Raw genomic sequence first — 16,800 nt, forward strand, 5'->3', positions numbered from 1 at the left:
CCTGCTCCTCTACCACACACACTCTGACTACTGAGGCAAAGCTAACAAAGCTAACCAGCTGGGATCATCACAAACATGACAACAGACAGATAAGACAGGTAATACTGAAGCTGACATTACTCACCTGTCCAGTAGAAACAGAGCAACTCAGGATCGGTTTTCATTCCTTTCAAATCTTGTAGATTTATCCAGCATTGGAACACTTCACAGATGTTAACACAGGTCTTCCCCCTCGCCTGGTCATATAACTTGTTTCACAATTCCTCAGACCTTTCCCTCTGTGGCTGTATCTCAGTCATCTTCACAGATATAGAGTCCCGTAATGAGTCTGTCATGTTCGAACTTACTGCTGTTTGTTTACGTTATCTCTACCACTGCTCCGAGCGCGCCACCGCCACCTGCTTTGTTTGTGCTCAATTTACAGACCCAGGGCTGTGTAGGAAAACTGGAAAACGGAGAGCTTATCTACCCATGAGGAAATATTCGCCAAATTTAACAAAACATGTATTGGATAAGAATCGCAAAGTATCCCTTTAATTGAGGAAATAAAGCATTTGGACTGAACCATCAGTAAAATAGAACCAATTGCGTTTGATTGGGTGGCAGGTTCCTGGATGTTTGTTGCCCATGAAGAGTAGCAGTGTCTAGATCAAAATGTGTATGGACTGGAGGAGCTAGGGCTGTGCTGGAGTCAAGGTTTGTGTCTTGTCCGAAAAAGACCTTAGTTTTTCTCCAAAGCGGCATTAGGGCTTGTATCCACCAAAGCATTTTTTACCAGCTGAACACGCCAGCTGCTCTTCTGAAAATGCCTAGCTGAGAGTGCTAGGGTGCACTTTGGAGGCACAGCGTTTTCTTCGGCTGAGACGGTTTGGTTACTATGATACATAATATCCGTGAAAGTGATGTTCTGCAAGTAGGCTACCTAATTTTACTGAATCTAAAAATGTCACCACAAAGCAGGGTAGGTCTACTTGCTCTGGCCCTTGCTCTGCATGAAGAGAAAGCTGAAACATTTTGTGGGCGAGGAAACACCTCGTTTTGTTCAAGAGCTGGGGCTCCTGTACTGTGATTCGACGGCTGGGTAAAAACTAATAGTGACGAGCGCTGCGTTTTGCCCAAAGTTGAACATTTTAAAAAACGTTCAGTGCCCAGTCACCAATGCCCAGCGTGGAATACACGCTCAGCGCCTTGTCACACTGCTGGCGTTTTTACCATGTTGTAAATACGCGGCGATCCCATTGCAATTAATTGAAAAGGACGCTGGCTTCAGGAAAAAAAACGCTTTGGTGGACACAGGCCCTTAGTGAGCTCTACCCTAATGGGCTTTCTGGTGAAATAAAGTCAGTGCTTATCGATGTAGACATGAATTAGCATCTCAGAAGAAAAATCATTGGCAAAGAGCGGGTACCAAAGTTTTTCAGTTGACTGCTAGTACATGTTTAACTCTACTGAAGTAAACTTTTGAAAGATGTCTTTTTAATTGGATAATGTAATTATTAATTGTAATGGATAGGGATGTGCATCTCTGTCACTGAGGCCAATGCAATATGCATCTGGATGCATTGCCAATGATCTGATACATTAAAGATAACATATGAAGCAACTACCAATGTGGTAGGATACAATTCACCCCATTGGAATTCAACATGATTTCATAAAACTGAGCCTGGACCTTGCCTTAAAGAGGTCATGTTATCCTCATTTTCAAGTTCATAATTTTATTTATGGTTCTATGGTTTAATTTTCAAAAAAACACCACATTTTTGTCACTGGCGACCTGTCCAGGGTGTAACCTGCCTTGCGCCCGATGTCAGCTGGGATTCAGCCCCCCCGCGACCCTGTACGCAGGATAAGCTGTTGACGATGGACAGATGGATGGACCACATTTTTGTCATACTGTACATTGGTGCAGCACACTCTGTTGAAGCATCTCATTTCTATTTGATCTTTGCTGGTAGTTGCACATGTTAAGGACTTAAGGAGTTAAGGACTACTACCAATCAGAAGCAGAGTAGGGTGGGTCCTGAAAAGCCGGTAAACGCTGCTTTGGTTCAGCTGTACATGTTCCCAAACCAGCTTCACAACCTAGACTGTAGCTGAACTGGAGGCTGGAGTGGTAAGTAATTCATTTGTAACAAACTGATCTTTCAGCGTTCTGTAAGGAGGGTGGGAGTGAGGGGAGGCAGCTGGCAGACGTCACTGTGTGTGCTGCAGCTCAGTGTGTTTCTCCACCAGCGTTTTGAGGGCGTGCCACACTGGCTGCTTGGCGAGCATTATGATGCGTGTTACAGTGACACAGATAGTTTACAGAAGTCAAGGCTGGACTACAGTCCAGCTGTTTTCAGGCAGTTCAGGAGCAGTGTTTTCTGTGGGAGATGGTAACTTCATATGGGGTGGGCTTTGGGCATTTTCACTTTGAAAACCTATTAAAAATGATATGACACAAGAAAGGAAAGGGAAAAGCCAAAAAGCAGAATATGACCTCTTTAAACCAGTCCTCCTTTCCTGTTCTGTGTCTCCAGTTACAAAACCCTCCACACAGTTAAGAGTTTTACAATTTTAGGAGGCTGCAGTACTTAGCTCTTGCTTAAGGTGCGGTTTATTTTGCAAATTGCATACGTCATGTCTCTGGAAAAAAAAGTGTCTCGTAACATTTGATTTGCAGGAATTTATCTTTCTTTCATCTTTAACTTATATGCTGGTCAGTGCACTGATGCGAATCAGTGAACCTTACCATCCCTAATAATTTAGTGTTTTTCCCTTTTGGTATTACCTAAGACAGGATTTAAGGACTTATTCCTGTACTGTAGAACCCTTAAACACCTGACGGAAGACAGTTCAGTACCGTTGCCAAGTCATCAAAAGCTGCTCACCGAGGAGGTGGGAGTAGAAATCAGAGGCAATGATGAAATGTCACACTAGTCAATCATGTTTCATCACTGTATTTGCTGTGACCTACTTGGGGCATTATGTGCTCTTCTTTAATTGGCAGCATGAAAATCTCAGAGCCTCCGGATGTACTGCACATGTGCCAAGAGGTGCCAGTCAAAATACGAACACCCCCAAACTCAAATTAGTCATTATAACGTCACAGCACACAGTCTCCAAATGTTTTTCCATGAACTTTAATGCAGACCTGTAGCATCTCTTATCTCCACTAGTTTTCCACAGCAAAGAAAATAAGAGTTTAGTTTAGATACATGAGTACATTTTACAGAGCTTTGATTCTTTTATTTCAGTAATAATCTCCTCGAAGAAGTGTTTTCCCATAGCATTGAAACTTTTGCTTTAGTTTGAGCCTTCATCTGGCCCCGTTTTCATGTGGACCAGTTCTCCATTGTCACAATGTTCTCTCATCGGTCCTTATTGGTCTGTCCTCAGTCTCATACTGCACTGTGCGCTTCGTCATCATGTGGAGCCTCAGCAGTGCGTCTATGTCTGGATCTTTCTGCTACGTCACCACTGAAGCTCTCTGTGGACGACAAGACTGGTGCATTAAGGAGTGATGTTCACTCAGACATGTCTGATCTGAAGCTACAGCTTAGGGAGCTGTGTAGTTAATGGACCACACGTCTAATCTTTAAAGAAATGTTCTCTGCCCCAGATTTAAGCATGCAGTCATTTAAAAAAACATAAAGCAATTTAAATAAAAAGTGTTGAAAAGGTTTTTTGGGCTTTGTAATGCAGAGGGGCACTAACACTGTCAGGGTTTGGGGCTTAGTTTGGGTGAAATTGTCCAAGTGTATTCAATGAATAATGCAGCTTATTTTTACGTCATGGTTTTTTATTACTGCGCTTGCTGGGAAACACACAGTTACTACTGTCTTGTCAACTACTGTGAACATCCTTGCTTTACCAATATATTAGTAACCACTTTGCAACCACCTAGCAATGACATAATAATAATCTAGTAACATATTAGTAACGTTTTTCCACCAGCAGTGTGTCACTGTCTCACTTCACAGAGCTAAGCTGCCTGTGCTAACACGCATATCATGAGCCAATGGCTGTGTCCGAAATCACCCACTACTCACTACATATTGGACTATATAGTAAGCTCGCCATTTTGTAGTGTCCGAATGTATAGTGAGAGTTATTATACCCTATATAGTCCACTCAATGTATCCCAGAATGCATTTTGAAAAGTAGTGTACAACCGATGGTCACTAACCAAGCCATATATACCGTCATGCATTGCACTGATAGAAAGAAAATGATTGTCCGACAGCAATGACGTAATTAACAGCGACAAAATAATGATCGGAGTGTTGTTTTAATAATGCGAGTGAGCTCACTGTATAGTAGCAGTTGCTTTACCTTTCTGAAACAAAACTCTGGTGTCTTACTGCTGCACAGCGGCTTGCGGTGCCTCTTTCCACCTCTCTCTCCCTGTATGTGTCAGTTCCGTTTTTACAGCAGCAGGTGCACTGCATGTAGAGGAGGCTCGTTAATGACGTACTCTATTAAATAAATCAAAACCAACATGAATGAGAACTGCATTGGTGTGTTCACTGTTCACACTTGCTTTACCTGGTCTGTGCTTGTAATATAATACCAGATATCTCTCTCTCTGTTTCGCTACAAAATGCTAAAATAGGTTGCCAAATATACCTGGCCGGGCCACCCAGGTAAAGTCTCTCCGTGTCCACTTTGTTACCTAACCTGTACAGTCTAATGCAACTGTTTTGCTAAAAAAAATCAACTTGTACAATGCCTATGATGTTTAGTTTGTGTTGACATTGTCATAGAGGTTAAATTCAATTATATGTTTTAGCACTGATGTAATAGTTAGAGATGTTGTACTGGACTGTGGATGGAGGACAAATCATTATAACACATCTCTATATAATGCAGCCCAGTACAACAGCCCATTTAACTTTGACCTCAATAATAACATATAATTGAATTTACCCTTTTCTGACAATTTCACCTAAACCTGAACATTATGAGTTTTGTAAAGATAGATATTACAGCAGGGCTGGTGTGTTGGATTGCATCAGATTGTACAGGTGTACCTCATCAAGTGGCCACTAATTGCATCTATCTAACCCTTTGCATTAAGACGCATTTACGCTTCTTCCTTTGCTCACTCTATGGCCCTGCCATGCTGCTGCACTGCTCACCTGACACCTCTGCTGCGGTGCGTTAGTCACTTACTGCTTTGGTTGCTGTTCATATACCCCAACGTCCACCTATAGGCTCTGAGTTTGAGTTTCTTTGGTGGGAAGATATCAGCACTCCCCAATCTCTGCTGAGTTTGGTGTGTCCTGTTGGGCTGTGACAAAGTCAGGTCTAAGACCCCAAATATGAACTCTGCATCTTCTGTATGCACATTATAATCTGTTGTTAATGAGTTAACTTAAATAGTTGACAGTGTTAAAGAGTTGTTACCCACAAATATACAAACTGTGCCTGTTATATCTGAAGTTTTGGTGTAATTTACATCTTTTATTTGTCATTTGTTCAAAGCACCTCATTAACACACACTAATCTGATTATTGCTCACTTTCAGCAGTGACCTGATTCAGAAATGTCCATGTAAATGACGTTTAAACAGAAGCTGTAGAGACGAGAGCTTGTTGCTGTGGGAGGAGAGGATGACGAGATGTACTGCTGCTGTCATCATTGTTAAGAATTCTCTTTGAAGACTTTTTAGAGGACTTCAAACGCTGTTACCCCACATGGTGCAATTAGGAATTAGTTTCTTTGCATATAAAGATACCTGTAGCTGTCCACTCACAGAACAGTCTGTCTATGCTGCAGGCCACTCTGCTCATATTGATTTTCCTCCACAGTCGTGATGTTTTGACGTATTCTGATGTGATGTTGCAGGGTTTAAAACTGCATCTGATTAGCCCAGTTTTAGCTCAAAATGTATGCGTCAAACATCTATCCAATCCAAATCAGTCAGAACATAAACTGATTTTTGTATCTCTTGTGTGCTTAGCAAACAAGGAGGACATTTCAGTGAGTACAAACAATTCACTTAACAATATAGCAACCACTAGTCATGTACCATTACCTTTATAGCCAAATTTGGTTACTGTCCCTCCTCCCTCTTTAACCCTGGAACCAAGTGGGTCCCAAGTGGGATTTTTAAACAGGTGCCATTAATCCAGGTAACGAGTGGAAGACAGAAGAGCTTCTTAAAGTAGAAGCTACAGGTCTGTGAGAGCCAGAAATCTTGCTTGTTTGTGGGTGACCAAATACTTATTTTCCACTATAATTTTGTCTCTCATAGTTGAAGTGTACCTATGATGAAAATTACAGACCTTTACATTACATCTTTCTAAGTAGGAGAACTTGCACAGTCAGTGGCTGACTAAATACTTTTTGGCCCCACTGTACGTCATGTACAAATGGCAACTACATTTTCTAAACATTACGATGTATAAGACATACAAGGTTTCCCACTCATTTTAAGACTATGTTTAGCCATGTTTGACCAGTAGACAGTTTTCAGACTCAGACGGTACTTAGCAGCAGTGTCTGTGTTATTTAACAGAGTCAGAGCCACCTTAACGCTCTCAGGTACTGTTAACTGCCTGTTTACTTACTATTACAATTGTTCCAAATTATAGGAACCCTTTACAGGAGACAGAACACACCCTCAGGACACACACAATGTCTTATTGGCCTTTTGAATGGAGCTACCACCTACCATAGCACTGACTAACTGGACTTTCTGGTAAACGTTAGCAAAACACTAGTCACAGAGCAGCTAAAAATTAATATGTTCCTCAATTATATACATGTTGCGCCAGTATTTTACAGTCCGTAAGCCTAACTCATGCCAGCAACCATCACCTCAGTGAGTCTTTCTGTTAGGTGCTGCTCTGCAGCGTGATGAAATGCCTGTAGTAGTCACCATAACTTATTCTGCTGCTCAATTAGAACTAGCTTAATGGAAGTGTGTTGTTGTCAACTTGGACAGGGATGCTTGCTGCAAAGGCTGCGGTGTTAAAGTAGCACTGACATGCAAATGACTCTGCAGACGACACAGACTTGACCCAGGGACAAGAGCAGCAGGCAGAGCAGCGGAGAGTTGTGGAAGGTTGAGTTTATCAATTTTAATCAGTGTTTCTTTTTGGGTGATTATGGTTACACTGACTTCTGTTTCATGTAAGTGTTTAAGTCATTGTCTGTGTGTGCATGTGTGAGAGAGAGCGCTCCACTTCTTTATTCTTATAGTGTAGGCTAACTAAAACAGCAAGTTATTATTACCAACACTTTGTTTTTTAACTTTGTTACTGCTGGGCTAGTGGACCCAAGTGCAGGACTGAGAGATGGAGGAGACTAGATAAAAGAGGAATATTTTCTGCAGGGTTGAAGGCAGTGGTGTTTTCAGGCCAGGCTTCCCCTGCTTTTATCAGACTATATTCATCATTTTAATAAAAACACAATGTTTTTTGTTTCGATAAATCTTATATGCTGTTGCTGTCATCAGTTCCCAATTTCTCAGTGAGTATTTTATAATAAATGAAACAGCGCCCCTCTGAATGCTATGCATTGGATGTGTGGTAAACCACTATATTGCACCACTGTAGACTGGCCTGCAGTCTACCTACGCGGGGGAAGAAAGGCAGAGTTGGCATCCCTTTGTGAAAAAACTAACCTGACTAACCAATCATATTACGCCACTGTCATGCCACTGCTTACCTGTGATTAGTCAGGATGATACCAAGGGAAGCCAGCCACTGTCTGGCTTCACGCCAATCAAATCACAGCATGCGCTCAACGTCATTCAGATGAAATAATGGGAGCTGTTAGCAACTTCAGCTGGCGCAGTTATGGAGGGTGGACATTTGTAGTTTTAATAAACTACCACTATAGCAGCAACTTAAGATTAAATCTGATGGAAGACCAACGCCTTCGGACGTTCAATGAGGAAAACTATATCCGTACAGAGTGGCTAGCTGGTAGCGACAAACCTAAATTGACTGCTGTGGAGGACCTAAAAGCCAATGGGAAATTCTATAACTTGGTTATTGACCACTTTACCACCATGAAAGACAGGAGCATGGCCTACCTTTTCAAATAGGCTGAGTGAAATGTCACCTCCTTCTCTCCCTGAACTTAACTGAACTGCAGCTATTTGTGCGATTTTTGTGTGGTTATATTGTTTGTTATGCTTTGCTTGCCTGGATTTAGCTGCGAATAGTCGAATAATAGTTTTTACTGCGGTTGTGTACGTACAGATAATGAGCACCACAGACAGCATCTGCCACAGGGCACTGGGCCAGGTTACCTGACTAATTGTTTATACTCTGTTGGTCTGGTACTCTCGGTTGTTAGTCTTGAGTGATGGTGTGTTATGAACATTTGGCCAAGCATTAAATAAGAAGTATGTAAGCTTATTTGATACATGCACCACTAATATGCAAATGTAAAACTTCAAACTTCTTCTGATTAGGCTTGTGAATGCTTCTTTTATTCTTAACCATTGCCAATTTGTACTGTGCACTATAAGCATTGACATGGTGCTATGTATGCTATTTGGGGTGAGAGGGAGTGGGGGTGAGAGAGAGAGAGAGAGAGAGAGAGAGAGAGCGTACGTGTAGGTAAATGCACCTTTCAGCGTGTGTATTGATAACAGTGTGCATCTTTAAAATGTGATTCAATTATTATGCACTGTAAGAGCACAATGCATTAGATAATTGCCCTCCAAAAAGGACATCCCCTCTCACTTGTCTTCCCCAAAAATTTACCCCACCCCACGCCTCTGGTTGAAGGGATCAGAGATTGAGCCGGGGACAAGCGAGGCAGAGTGGAAGTCTAGATACATACAGAACCGGGTTGGTGGCTGCTGTGCAGAGGAGGGGGAACCATAGCTGAGTGTCCAGACTGTGACCCGAGAAGGTCCAATATTTTAGCCAGGCGGGGATCTAGGGAGAGAAGACGGGATGAGCGCCAATTCCAGTAGCGGAAAGTAACAACACCTTATTACGCAAAATTCAGTTTTTGCTTATATTATAGCCTACTACAGTGGGGGAAAAAAGTATTTGACCCCTTGCTGATTTTGCAGGTTTGCCCACTTACAAAGAATGCAACAATCTACAATTTTAATCATATGTACTATGCCGCCCATTGATTGAATGCGAGACTCCGGTTCCTTCACTGATGTTTATTAACACCGTAGAACTAAAAGTTCAGGTAAACAAAATAAAAGGCAGCATCAATATTAACATCATTGCATAAATAGCATTAGCACTGCAGTCAGGGCTAATAACGAACACAGTAATACTGACCACTTTAGCCTGCTTCTCAACCAACGGCAGAGTCATTTCCCAGAAGCAATCTTCACAGTCAAAGAATATGATTCTTCAACTTACACAGTTGTAGAAAACACCACAACAGATGGAGTAATAATAAAGAAACCAACTAGCAGGTAACCTCACCGCTGCAGGTACGTCCTTTTCTCTCATGAAGCTTACTGACGTACAGGCCCTACTTCCGGGTTTTGTCATGTCAAAATAAAGGTAAGTATTTCAAAATAAATACAATAAACCCTGGCTGCCTTTACACTCCCACCATCACACAATGTGTGATTCACAATGAAAAATTAACATTGTTAACAGAACCTTGTAAAACATTGATGTAAACACAGAACTATACCTTCAAATATGAACAAACAATGTCATTGAAGAGCTAACCTCCTTATTCAGCCTCAAGCAATAGTACTGTTTTGTGTATTGACCTTTCTAAGTAAACTGGCTTATGTGAGCGTGTGCCTTTACTGTCTAGTGTTGTGTCTCTGAGTAACAGTTTGAGTTTTCTGACTCTTCCGTCAGCTCCTTGGAAGACCTCAACCACCTTCGCCAGCTTCCACTGATTTCTTGATGTGCCATCATCTTGCAACAGGACAATGTCATTCACTTTAGCATTTCTCCTTTCCTTGTTCCATTTGCTCCTCTGCTGCAGATTCAGCAAATACTCCTTTCTCCACCTGGTCCAAAATTCATTGGACAAGAACTGTACTCTCTTCCATCTTTTCTGAAGATAGAGATCTTCCCTTACAAACTCACCCGGTGGTGGTGCGATTATTGACGACTTCATTGTCAATATGTGGTTTGGAGTTAGGGGTTCAGGTCCTAATGGATCAGTGAGATGTTCAGTGGTCAATGGTCGACTATTCACTATAGCCATCACTTCATACAGGAATGTTCTTAATGAAGAGCTGTCTAATCTTGCAGCAGACTGGTCTAGGATGGATGTAAGGACACTTCTCACGGTCCGAATCTGCCTCTCCCAGACACCGCCCATGTGACTGGAAGCAGGTGGGTTCATGACAAAGTTGCATCCTAGCTCTTTCACACGTTCTTGCTCCATTCCTTTCATTAATTCTTGGAATTCATTGCGTGCCCCCACAAAGTTTGTGCCTTGATCACTTTGCAGTTGACTTACATTGCCTCTTATGGCAATAAAACAGCGCAACGCATTCAGGAAGGCATCAGTGGAAAGGTCATTCAATACCTCAATGTGGATGGCACGTGAACACATGCAGGTGAATAGAAGCCCATATCTCTTCAAGTCTTTCCTTCCATCTTTAACATAAAATGGTCCGAAGCAGTCCATACCACTATAGGTAAATGGAGGGGTAGCTTCCATCCTTTCTGGTGGAAGGTCGGCCATTTTTTGTTCTTGATTACACCTTCTGAGCTTTCTGCATTTGATACACTTGAAAATGAGTGATGATACTTCGCTACTACACCCCAGGATCCAAATCCCATTGGAACGCAATTCATTGATGGTCATTCCACGACCCTGATGCTTCACCTTCTCATGATAGTGCTTTATCAACAATCGAGACGCATGATGTCCTTTGGGGAGGATAGCTGGGTGTTTGACATGAGGGTGGAGTGTTGCTTGTGTCAACCTACCTCCCACCCTCAGGATATCTTGGCTGTCCATGAAAGGATTCAACTTGTGCAGTTCGGTTGACTTGCTCCTTTGTACCTCTTTCTTTTGTTTCAGAGCTTTGATTTCATCCCTGAATGCTTCTTCTTGAACTGCATGGATTATGAATTGTTCAGCATCCATTCTTTCTTCAAGTGTCGTAGCTTCATAGGATCTTGTTTTAAGACCTTTCATCTCCTTAGCAAGACGCTTAAGTCTTGCTATGGCTCTTACGACTCTTTTCCAATCTGAAAACTTCTGAAGTCGGTCTGATAGGGACCTTTCCTCATTTGCCTTTGTTGTGTGAACTTGTGCTCTTTTGATTTCTGTGTCGTCCTCATTGAGTTCCTTCACCTTAATCTCTTCTTCCTTAGGGAGGTCCCTTTGCCACAGGAAACTAGGTCCAGTGAACCAGTTAGACTCTACAAGCTCTTTTGCCATGAGTCCTCGAGAGGCATGGTCAGCCGGGTTATTTTCTGAGGCAACATATTGCCACTGCCTTGGTTCTGTGCTCGATTTGATCTGCTGGATCTGATTGGCTACGAATAGATGAAATTAACAATGATGAAAAGCGCATCATTGTTAATGTAACCAAGGACGACCTTGGAATCGGTCCAAAAGTATTCCTGTAAATCTTTGATCTCTATTTCTCTTTTTAGCAGATCACTTGTCCTTGTGGCCACGACCGCAGCTGAGAGTTCCAGCCTTGGGATAGTTGTTACCTTAGTCGGTGCAACCCTTGCCTTCCCCATAACAAGAGCACAATGAACTTCTCCGGACTTCGAAACAACCCTAAGGTAAGAACACATTCCATAGCCAAAAACACTGGCATCGGAAAAATGGTGAAGTTCACACTGTTGAACTTCCTGGGCTGCCAATGGTATGTAGTGCCGTGGTATCTCTACTGAAGACAGCTTATGAAGGTCTTGGAGCCATGCTTCCCAACGCGGCCTGAGGTCGTCAGGAAGTGGCTCATCCCATCCTACCTTGTCCTGGCACATCCTTTGTAGAATCTGTTTACCTTTCAAAAGGATAGGTGCCACAAATCCAAGAGGATCAAAAATTGAGGCCACGGTTGACAGTACTCCTCTTCTGGTAAAAGGATGCTCTTTTACCCTCACTCTGAACTGGAACTTATCTGAACTAATGCACCATTGGACGCCGAGAGCCCGTTCCATCTTGTGCTCACCCAAGGCCATGTCCAGGTCAGCGGCAACTTCAGCGAGTTCTTGCTTTGGGATTGTTGCAAGGACCTTCTTGTTGTTGGTAATGAATTTGTGTAAGCGGAGTTTACCGGTGTTGCAGAGCTCTCTTGCCTCTCTAACAAGCTCCTTCTTCACGGTCCAAACTTGTTAATCCATCATCAACATAAAAGCTGCGCTGTTTAAACTTCACTGTGGCTTCACTAAACTTGCCTTCTCCTTCTGCAGCTAGGTGTTTGAACCCCAAGTTTGCGCATCCAGGTGACGATGCAGCACCGAACAAGTGAACCTTCATGCGGAACACTGACGGTGGAGCTTCCATATTTCCTCTTTCCCACCACAGAAATCTGAGGTAGTCTTGGTCCCTTGGTGCAACATGAAATTGATGGAACATCCGCTCTACATCACACATGATAGCTACTTGTCCTTTACGGAAACGACACAAGACCCCTACAAGGGTGTTTGTAAGGTCTGGCCCGGTGAGTAGATGCTCATTCAGTGATGTATTCTGAAACTTAGCTGAGCAATCAAACACCACGCAAATTTTTCCTGGCTTTTGGGGGTGATAAACCCCATGGTGAGGGATATACCACGTGGTCTGATTGGTTACCTCTGGCTCTGGAACCTTTTCAGCATCACCTCTCGCTATTATGTCCTCCATAAAGGCCACATAATCCTTGCGATATTGATTATCTTTCTTAAGACGTTTTTCCAGACATCTGAGTCTATGTTCTGCACACACTTTGTTGTCCGGCAGAATTGGCCTCTCTTCCTTGAAAGGCAACGGCATTTCGTAATGCCCATTTGCCTTTTGCTTGATTCCTTCTTTCAGCTTCACCAAGAACTTAAGGTCTTCTTGTGACATTAGAACTTCTTCACTGTACTTCTCAGTAAAATCTGACTCAAAGACCTTGAGTATATCTGCTGGAGTGATCATTTCCTTTACTTGAGTTCTATAAACGAAATGGACCTCAGACTTGAGCTCAGTAGAGGGCCTGGTAGCTGGCTGAACTTTCTTTATGATGATACGGTGGCTCACACCAATTTCATCCTCATGATTATAATCTACTTCCGTGCTGCTGTAGCCGATAATGCTCCAACCCAACACAGACCTTTGTGCATATGGCTGGGTTTCTTTGCCCGTGATGACATCTCTGGGAAGTAAGGCTTGTGGACAGTTATAACCGATTAACAACCCTACTTCACAGTCGAGCTCAGGTGACATTTCATCTGCCAAATGTTCTAAGTGAGGCCAGGATTTTGCAGTTTTGCTTGTGGGTATATGGGATCTGTTTGCTGGTATGTAATCTCTGGTATAGGTTGTTGGGAGTTTGATTTTAGTGTCAGAGCTGATGCCTCTTACCTGTAGACCTTGCACCTTTTGACTATTCACCACTTTTGTTTTTGATGTTATCGTGGACACCTTAAGTTTTACTGGCTGTTTCTTGGCACCCAATGTTACAGCTGCATCCTTCAGGATGAAGGTTGTGTCGCTCTGACTATCAAGTAAAGCATACACTAAAACTTCCTTGTCTGGTTCCGTTGTCGTGGAGACATAGACTGGAACAATAGATGAAGTATGGGTGCTGCTCTTCTCTTGAACAACTCGGTTAGAGGTAGCTTGCTGTATTTCGATTGCTTCAGACTGTTGGTTCTTGTCTCCTAGTTCTTTATCTTTCTTCCCACGATCTTGATGTAGGCAAGTTGGATGGCGTTTTCCACATAAGTCACACACACTCCTGGATGTACACGCTCTGGAGTTATGGCCAATACGAAGGCAGCCAAAACATAATTTCTCCAGTTGTACAAACTTAACTCTTTCTTCAACTGGTTTTTCCCTGATCTTGAGACACCTATGGAGAGCATGGCCTTTCTTCTTGCAAAACATGCATGTGATGCTTGTCTTCTCACTTGTATTAGTGGTGAAAGTCTTAGCACTAAAGTTTTGATTTCGTTGATATTTACACTGTTCTCGTTCTGTAGGCTTTGATCTTTCTTGGTCCGTTGGCTTCACTGCACATAATGACGTGATGGGGTTACATGCAATTCGAGCCTCCATGTTGAGAAATCTCACAAAGTAGCTGAAGTCCGGGAACATTTTGTGTCCATCTTGATAAATTGTGGCTTCTCTATTCCAGCGTGAGCTCAACCAATCCGGGAGCTTGGCGGTAATCCTTTGGTTTTCCACACAGTCGTTGAGAGTTTGTAGACCTTGAACATATGGCATAGCTGCTTCCACACTGCTCAGGAAATCAACAAACTCACGAAGATTTTCGCTGTCCTTGGGGCCAATTTTATGCCACGTCTGTATCTTGTCACGATATGACTTGGCAATTATGAATGGATTACCAAATCTGTCCTCAAGTATGTCCCAGGCAGCACGATAAGCTGTTTCTGTTCCTACAAGAAAATGGCCCTCAATAGCTCTTTTGGCTGAGCCACCAACATACCTGCGTAGAAAGAATAACTTTTCTTGAGTTAGCAGGTTCTTGCGATCAATCAGAGTAACGAAAGAAAGCTTCCAATCATTGTACTTGAGAGGATCTCCCTTGAAAACTTCAGGCTCTGGGATTGGAACTCGATTAGCTGTGATTGCTTCAGCCAGAGTTCTCACCAGGTCATTGGAAGCTTCATGAGAGGTTAAAAAGGCTTGAGTGGTTGCGGCTTGTTGCATGAGTGGAAGTACAGTTGGGGTGATGACTTGACTTACGGGGACTTGAGAAAATGTAGCTGGCTGTGGAACAGAACATGAGGTGTACATGGAGGGTTGTGGGAGAGGGTTTGTAGTGGCTGTAACCTCATGTGGATGATGGACTCGACTGGGTTTGGCTTGTTGTGCAGGAAGAGCTTGGGAGCCTGGTGCTTGATAGGAAGGGAAAAAAGGATCCCTTAAAGGGTTAAGTGCAAGTGGTGGATCGACAGATTCTGAATAAACCTGCAATCTTGCTTGAGCTGCAACATGCCCTTTAAGTTCTTCTAGCCGTTCTACTTCTCTTCTTTTCCCTTCCAGCTTCAATTTTCTATCCGCACATTCTGCTATGAACTGAGCTCTTTTTTTAGCACTCTCTGCTTCAATTTCCCTTTCTTTAGCTTCTCTTTCAGCCTTCAAGATTTGATCTGCCACCTCAAGTCTTTGAATTTCTTCCTTCTGCTGATGTTGTGCCTTTGTAATTTCTATCACCTCTTGCGTAGCCACAACTTCAGCTGCCGCTTGTTTTGCGTTAAGGGACAGGATGGAAGAGTGTCTGGATACTTTAGAAGAAGCTTTTGACTTAGCGGTTTGAGCTGAGGAAACACTAGACACTGTGCTGTCAAACACTGATTTAGCATCAGGCCAAGATATGGTTTCTAAATCAGCTCCACTGCGGAAATGTTGAACATTTGTATTTGCAATCCTAGTGAATGCCTGGCATGTGTCATTCATTCTCCGAACCTCAGGTTCAGGACTTGAAATGGCTCTTATTTTGAGGTAAGTATCGTCAATGTCAACTTGGATGGTATTGATTGCATTTACGATCTCATCAATCAGATCATCAGCATCATTATTCTTAACGGACCGTTTTAAGCCATTGATGTGATACTTCCATCTTCTGTACATCTTTACAAAACTCATATTTAGATCCTTCAATTTGTCATCTAACAGAGCCTTTCCCTTTTCAGTGAGCTTTTGTGTGCGTCCAGATTTCCTAATTCCAGGAGGCAGTTGTGTTTTATCTGCACCAACCTGAGATTGGGTGTCCTGCACTGTGTCGTCCACCTGCTCATCAGCGTCAGCTTGCTGTGATAGGGTAGTCTGCTCTGCGTCACTATCTTCTTGAGGGTCTCCATGAACGATCTTTTCAGTTGGAAGAAAAGTGTTTTCCTTTGAGTGTGACATATTAAATGTATTGTTCAAATGTGTTGGAAGTTAAACACATGTATTCAGTTATCTAAAACGTGCAAAAACATGAAATGGTGAAAAACGAATGAACTTTGATTACCTTAGCTTAACCTTTGAATACTGCACACCAAACACTACAGTATCATAAGAAGTGAGTAAACAAAAGGCTATCAACAGATAATAAACCTCTTGGCACAGTCTAAATATGAAGACTCACTTGTATGAACAATACTTGATATTAACTTAAACATCTTAGCTTCAACTGGGAGAAGGCTAATGTACTTATCTACTTAGTTTCTTTGATTCTTACTAGATGATCAATTGCAGGAAAAAGAATGTACACTGCAGCTTTAAGGAAAAGCACAAATGAAAATGTCCGTGGGCTATAATGGTAGTACTTGCGCTACTTTCAAGACACGCTTCTCGTCATGCTTGCTTGTGTAGCCTTGTCCGCTTGCCCCTTGGATGAACACGAACAATTCACAAGGTGGCCTCTCCTTCCCCGCATGTGACCTGCAGCTAGTCCGTCTTCGTCTGCTCGGAGTCTGCACCGATGCAGAAGTGTTCTACTATGCCGCCCATTGATTGAATGCGAGACTCCGGTTCCTTCACTGATGTTTATTAACACCGTAGAACTAAAAGTTCAGGTAAACAAAATAAAAGGCAGCATCAATATTAACATCATTGCATAAATAGCATTAGCACTGCAGTCAGGGCTAATAACGAACACAGTAATACTGACCACTTTAGCCTGCTTCTCAACCAACGGCAGAGTCATTTCCCAGAAGCAATCTTCACAGTCAAAGAATATGATTCTTCAAC

General features: G+C 42.6%; 1 long non-coding RNA gene and 1 pseudogene across 2 annotated transcripts; one reads left to right on the forward strand and one right to left on the reverse strand.

Annotated features, from left to right (window-relative positions):
* The window catches only part of LOC123985339, a 48,253-nt pseudogene that overhangs the window by 23,561 nt on the left and 7,892 nt on the right, over nt 1-16,800 (forward strand).
* LOC123986646 lies at nt 3,125-5,297 on the reverse strand. 2 transcript variants are annotated; one of them, XR_006828922.1, is made up of 3 exons: nt 5,158-5,297; nt 4,318-4,427; nt 3,125-3,472 (listed from the first exon to the last, which is right to left on the reverse strand). It is a non-coding gene; the product is annotated as an uncharacterized LOC123986646 (long non-coding RNA). The 2 variants fall into 2 exon arrangements; XR_006828921.1 differs by having other exon boundaries at nt 5,124-5,234.

The sequence above is a fragment of the Micropterus dolomieu genome, linkage group LG17 (genome assembly GCF_021292245.1).
Source record: "Micropterus dolomieu isolate WLL.071019.BEF.003 ecotype Adirondacks linkage group LG17, ASM2129224v1, whole genome shotgun sequence".
In the NCBI taxonomy this organism is placed as follows: Eukaryota; Metazoa; Chordata; class Actinopteri; order Centrarchiformes; family Centrarchidae; genus Micropterus; species Micropterus dolomieu.